We start from the raw sequence: 7172 nt of genomic DNA, 5'->3' as shown, positions 1-7172 counted from the left end.
CACACTTTTCAGAAAAGGGTCTCCTTTTTAACGATCTTTTTTAAACGTTTGGGTGAAGTCTGAACGACTGCAACATTTTAACATTTAGTTCAAATGTATTAAAATTATCTTCAAAAAGTCTGAATACCCAGTTTTTTATTAAGTCCTATTTAGTTTACGAACTCATCCTAGATGTACATTCTTTAAGGAATTTAGATATTCAAATCTCTTCTCACGCTTTTCACTAGCTCAAATTATTGTGTGCATATTAAAAACGACATTTTGGTGAAATAAGGAATTATTAGGCAGTTATGGCTAGGACCTATACTCTCAGAGGCGGTTTCCTGGACAGGGATTAGCATAATCCAGGACTAGGCCCAAGTTTAATTAGGAAATATAACTAGTTTTAACAAACATGTCTTACTAGAAACATTACTTGCGTGCATTTTGAGGTAAAACAAAGGGCACTGATGTATTTTAAGATATATAAGTGCAAGTTGTTTTCAGTTTGGAGAGCTCTTAAAAATGTTTTAGTCTAGGACTAGTCTAATCCCTGTCTGGGAAACCGCCCCTCAAAGTGGCGTTATAATCAAGGACTTTGCTGCTGCAGCAGGCGTAATATTACACACTTTCAGAAAATAGTCCCCTGCCATTGACATTAACAAAGGGGACTATTTTCAGGCAGTGTGTAATATCATTACACCTGCGGCAGCCATGTTACAGCAGCAAATGTATGGTTATGTACCTTGATAACAATAGCCTATATATCCATATACATAATCACACAATACATGATCAGACAAACCATATTTTTATGAAAAATCATTTTGCAATTCCATTTTGTTGTTTATGAAAACTCCTCTCTCCCCACATTCCAAAACATTATCATCTGACTATCATGCAGAAAACAGATATTTGAGCAAACAAAGCCCAGATAAGAAAACAGAACCACAGAAAGTTTATTTTATAAATATTTTATAAACAATAAGTACAGATAGTTTAAAATATTGCCACATACTTTCAAATTCTCACATAAATAATTTATTTCCTAAAAACGTATTTAATACTTTTAAAACTTCAATTAAAACTCAAAATAGACATTTAACATCAATATTATATTTTGTTGCTACAAAAAATGATTAACAAAGTACATTTTAACAGATTAGAAGGACAGTTAATTAATGTAATGTGCAAGGTGCACAGGTAAATTTTGCTACCCTTCAGACCCAACGTTGTAAAATTACAACATTGACATAACAACCTTAACATTTTATATAATCAAAACATTCAGCTGTATCTTAAAATCTGCATGATCTAGACACATAACTAATCACATAAAAAAATATATTTTAGGCATTTTACTTATGTGATTGTTGATTTATTTAGTCCAGTAAAAAGGGTTATGTTCTTCAAGAAAGATTTGCAGGTTTTGTAAGTTTACGGCAAGCAAAGCAAACCTATTTACAAAGTCTACCATACAAAATCATTGTAGGGTTAAACATTAGGACTTTTTAGTTGTGTAAATGTGGTTTTAAAGAGAAAAAAAAACATGTACATGTATACTTTATTAGATTTTAAACTGATGTTGTAATATTACAAACGAGGGTTTTACAGGGTTCATTTTCTGACAATCTTAGTACACAATGTAACTACAAAAGAGTCAAGCTTTAAATGGGAAAAATATTGAAACTTTTTGGTTATTTTTAGCGAGATGCTAATGGTCTAATCAGATTCAATGGATTGTGCTAAGCTATGCTAAAGGTGTTAGCGCCAGACCCGAGATCAGCTGAATGGATTCCAAAATGTTAAGAATCAAATGTTTAATTCTAGGGGAGCTGGAAAATTAGGATATTTAAAAAAAAGTCGAATGTCCCTTTAAATCTGTTAGTACAGTCTATAGACCCCTTCACGGTTCACGTCACAAGCTATTCCCACTGCGCATGTCGGGGTCAGAAAAGTCATTACAGCAGATTGAGTTGCGTATTATTCGGTATCGTCAAAAATGCCTACTTACGTCGTGGGCTGTGAAAATCGCACCAGGTCTTCCGTAAAGTTTTCGCGATTCATGCAGAATCTCAAAAAAACAAAACAACAACATCTGCGTCTGCAAGCAATTAACGTGCAGACTGGGACAATGCAAATATCAAAGAGGCTTGTGTTTGTAGTGCTCACTTCATTTGAGGTAAGTCATCGTTTTTGAGCCCTGTTAGATTAAATTATAAAGCCTAAATGGTATTAACAGTTCGACCCCGTGATGCGCGCGCACCCGATAGTCATTCAATGTTTACAAACCTTGAAGGGGTCTATTGCACAACACCTTTTCTCAATTAGACGCGTTTTCGCTGATTTCACACTGAACACCAATTTTGCTGAACATCTTTTAACCCTAACCGCATGTCTTTTGCCACTCAGTGGCCGTAACGGCAGTCACTTTCCCCGAATGTGACGTCACATGCATACCCTCTCTAAACTGAATATTACATTTACGATGATGGGCGCTGGCATGTTACGCAAAAACCTCCGTTTGGAGTCAGGGCATGGGAAGAAAGAATCATCCGTGGAGCCGGGGCAGGTGGAGCTGCGGTATTAAACTTCCGCCCAAAGTGCCTGCGCGCCCAATTCAACCACGCCCCTTAAACATATCTCATTTGACTGGCTTGCTAAAATAAGGTTAGTTAAATACAACCCATTTTGTCGTTGTGAAATAACACAGAAATTGAAAATGAATAGTTAGTTATAGCTTCAATTTTTCTTTGAAACTCTAACAGTCCACTTAGAGAAGCTGTCAATCTCAAATGTCAATCATGGTGACAAGCCACGTTTCTATAGCATCAAAGAAACTGATCACAAAAATTAACAATTGAACATATATCAGTGTGATATACCGTGCATCATGTTCCTAATAAGTGTTTGATCTCTCATAAACCAAAGGTTTGCTGTATTCAATGTTTATTAGTGATTCCAAAGTTTGTGGTTTACCATTAAATGTGATTTTACAGACTCTCGCAGCTCCAGGATGTCACCTCCTTCACATATGTTTCAAACCGTTTTTGTTGCCACGGTGTCAGGATTTCCTGTTGGTTCTCAACAATTTCTTGCAGCTTTTTCAAGACTTAGTTTGTGAAGCAGTATTGAACATTTATCCTTCAATATACATCAATTTAATATCAAAATCATGACTTACTCTTTATTGCAACTTCAGACAAACACTGGGGCTCTTATGAACGGAGCTGGGAGGCAAATGTTGCACAAAAACAAAGTGTAGTTGTAAAAGTTGTAAAAGATACACTAGTAAGAATGGCTGATAAATACAATAATATACTGTAATTTAATGACATTTGTAAAAAAATCTGAAAGTGGGTTGTCCGACATGGGTTTGATGCAGTGATTCCAATATTCAGACATTAAAATATACAGTTTACAGAAAGATCACTTGAAATTTCAGTCTCTGTTAGAATACAAAAATGTGAGAGATCATATGCCTAAGTCACAGAATTTTTTTATTACTTTTTGTCGATTATTTATTTAAAAACATATTTTTTATATTGTACAAACCCATGTCTACAGGATGGGCAATATTTTATCTGAAAATATACAATAAAACTCATTTTGATTGGTTAAAAGTTTTATGTTTTATTTCAATTTACATTTAGGGGGAACATCTTAAGTCAATATAGCATCATCTGACAATAAAAACGCATGTTAAAATAAAACCTAGAGTTCACAAATACAATTTATATTGATTATTGTGTTATTGCGTGTAAGTTAAGTCCTAGGAGGGGAAAAAACCCTTGGGAGATTACAAGATGAAATTATGTGAATGCTTTGTTAAAGAAAAAAAAGTCTTAAGTTTAGATTTAAAGTGATTGACTGTGTCTGATTCACGGACATCAGTTGGCAAATTATTCCAGAGCTTAGGGGCTAAGTAGGAAAAGGATTTATAGACACATTTGATATTCTAGGGGTAGTTAAGAGACCATAATTTTGCGACTGCATTGTACGTGATGGATTGTATTCTGATATTAATTCTTTAAGATACGAGGGTACTAGGCCATTTAAGGTGTTATAGGTGATTAATAGTATTTTAAATTGTATGTGGTATTTAACTGGTAGCCAGTGTAAAAATGCCAAAATTGGGCTTAGGCGGTCATACTTCTTAGAAAGAGTAAGCACTCTTGCAGCGGCGTTTTGAACTAGCTGAAGCCTGTTTACCTGATTTGCATGGCATCCCCTGAGTAACGAATTACAATAGTCTATTCTAGAGGTCTTTCGCTAGGATGAGAGGAGATGTAAAACTGGGTATCATCCGCATGTTTTCTGATAATGTCTCCTAGAGGTAACATATATAACTAGAACAGGATAGGACCTAAAACGGATCCCTGTGGTACGCCATATTTAATCGGGGAGTGATATGACTTTTCCTCATTTATATAAACAAAATGATAGGGATTGGTTAGATACAATCTAAACCAGGCTAACACCTGACCACTGATGCCAACATAATTTTCTAGTCTATTGAGTAAGATTGTGTGATCTATTGTGTCAAAGGCTGCACTAAGGTCTAATAATATAAGAATTGAGATTTCACTGCGATCGGATGTTAATAGGAGGTCATTTGTAACTCTAAGCAGTGCTGTCTCTGTGCTATGGTGGGGCCTGAATCCTGATTGGAACTTTTCATACATACTATTATTCACTAAAAATGTGCATAGCTGACTTGCAACTACCTTTTCTAATATTATAGAAAGAAAAGCGAGATTTGAGATTAGTTTAAAGTTGTTAAGATCTCCCTGGTCAAGTTTAAATAAAGCATTTATTCAAAGGTGCCATAAAATGTCACAACTTGCATTTTTTCCACAGAAACATGTCAGGATAAATGCATTTGGCTGAATGTAAACATATGTGTTTCAGAAAAATCTGCATATGGAATTAAATAAACCAGATAATGTGAATTTAATACTAGTAAATTTGAAAAATGTTTGTTTGCTGGTGTAAAATACAATGCTCATGTTGTTTTTTTTTTTTTCTTTACCGGTCATTATGAGAATTTGGTTTTTTTTACTCTTTACTCTGTGATTTTCAGTAAATTACCCACAGAAATGTCCACTCCCACCAGCGCTTTATTGAAATTGTGCTCTCATGCTAATTTGCCCTGTTAAGTAAATCTGGATCTAATTTTACACACAAAACAAAGAATTATTAAAGGGATAGTTCGGCCAAAAACGATATTAAACCCATGATTTACTCACCCACAAGCTGTCCGAGTTGCATATGTCCATCGTTTTTCAGACAAACACATTTTCGGATATTTTAGAAAATATTTTAGATTTTTCTGTTGATTAAATGTAATGCCACGGGGTCCAGCAATAGTCCACGACCCTCAAGTCCAAAAAAAGTGCATCCATCACCCACAAACCAAATCCAAACGGCTCCAGGACGACAAACAAAGGTCTTCTGTGGGTAATCCGTGCGGTGTTGTTGTAGAAATATCCATATTTAAAATGTTATTAATGTAATTTACTACCTTCCGGTAGCGCCGCCATCTTAGACTCAGGAGAGAGTATTAGCGTAGTGTACGCACTTTTCTTAGTGACGTATGACAAATTTGGAGGGCGGGGGCACAGAGCAGCAGCAGAGAAACCGCTGTATGCTGCGTAAGTGCTCATCCTGAATGCGGATGACTCCATGATGACGGCGCTACCGGAAGGAAGTTAGTTACATTAATAACATTTTAAATATGGATATTTCTACAACAACACCGCACGGATTACCCACAGAAGGCATTTGTTTATCATCCTGGAGCCGTTTGGATTTAATTTGTGAAGGATGGACGCACTTTTTTTGGACTTGAAGGTCGTGGATTATTGCTGGACCCCGTAACATTACATTTAATCAACAGAAAGATCTAAAATATTTTCTAAAATATCCGAAAATGTGTTTGTCTGAAAAACGATGGACATATGCAACTCGGACAGCTTGGGGGTGAGTAAATCGTTAAATATTGTTTTTGCCCGAACTATCCCTTTAAGTCTTTTAAAATCACATAAAACATTATATGTTAAAACCATAAAACTCTTGTTAAGCAAGATGAACATAATGCAAAACAGTCAACCTTTAGATGTTATACAGGTACGTATGTACAGTACACCATGTCACTTATTCAAATATAAATACTCTTACTATGAAGATATGCAAAGTGTGTCTTCAGTCTGAACAGAAGCGTGTGTACAAGTGCATGTACAATGAGCAATGAGCAGCGTACATTGTGTGCAAGTTCATCTGTGACTTCTCCTCCATTGTGTGCTGGTTATCCTTAAACTAACTAAAGTCACAAGAACACACCAGCTGTTATTCCCTTGCCTAACATCGCTTTTAAGAGGGGAACCAAATACTGTAAGTGGTAATGGCTTCCTAAAGAGCATTTTAGGTTATAAAATCAAAACGACAACATAAATCAGAGATAGACGAAACTGAAACAGTAAGAAACAATCTGGAATGTCAAAGCTAAGGATCTGCAAACTAAAATGAGTAAAGATGAAAAGTGAAGTTTAAAGGCATAGTTCACCCAAAAATTTAATGTTTTTGCACACCTGTTTAAAAAAAACTTTGTTCTGCTAAACACAAAGGGAGATATTCATAATCAAACAGGAAACAAGAGCACAATTGACTTCCAAAACATCTATCCCTTTAAGATGTTATTCCTCTTTTAATCTTTTCTTTGTTTAACAGTTTCATGTTATTCAGACAAACACTATTTATTCACAACTAAGGCTCAACTTTGCATACAGAACCATTTTTCTTAAGTAGCCTAATTGGATATAATTCAATTGAAATGATTTAATTTTGGCAGTTTGTCTTTATTTTATATTGCATTACTAAAATTGTCTTGTAAACTCTATCTGCAACTTGTAATGCACAGATATTGTACTTGTATTACATCACTCCTTACATTTTGCACATAAGGCATTCTGGGAAAGAGATTGTCATGCTCTGTGATACAATTTGAATGTAAAACCTCAAACAAAATCTGAGTGCAAAGCGTTCCCTGTGTTTCAAAACAAAACTTTTTGCATAAGAAATAAAAGCCAGAATGTGGAGACTTTAAAAGAACAGAGACACCAGTCAGAAGCACACGGCATTCAGTTGTTGCAGGTAAACTAAGAGATAAGATATATTTTCTCATTTAATTCAAA

Source organism: Misgurnus anguillicaudatus, chromosome 1 (genome assembly GCF_027580225.2).
Source record: "Misgurnus anguillicaudatus chromosome 1, ASM2758022v2, whole genome shotgun sequence".
In the NCBI taxonomy this organism is placed as follows: domain Eukaryota; kingdom Metazoa; phylum Chordata; class Actinopteri; order Cypriniformes; family Cobitidae; genus Misgurnus; species Misgurnus anguillicaudatus.
Note: the sequence above shows the minus strand (reverse complement) of the source record.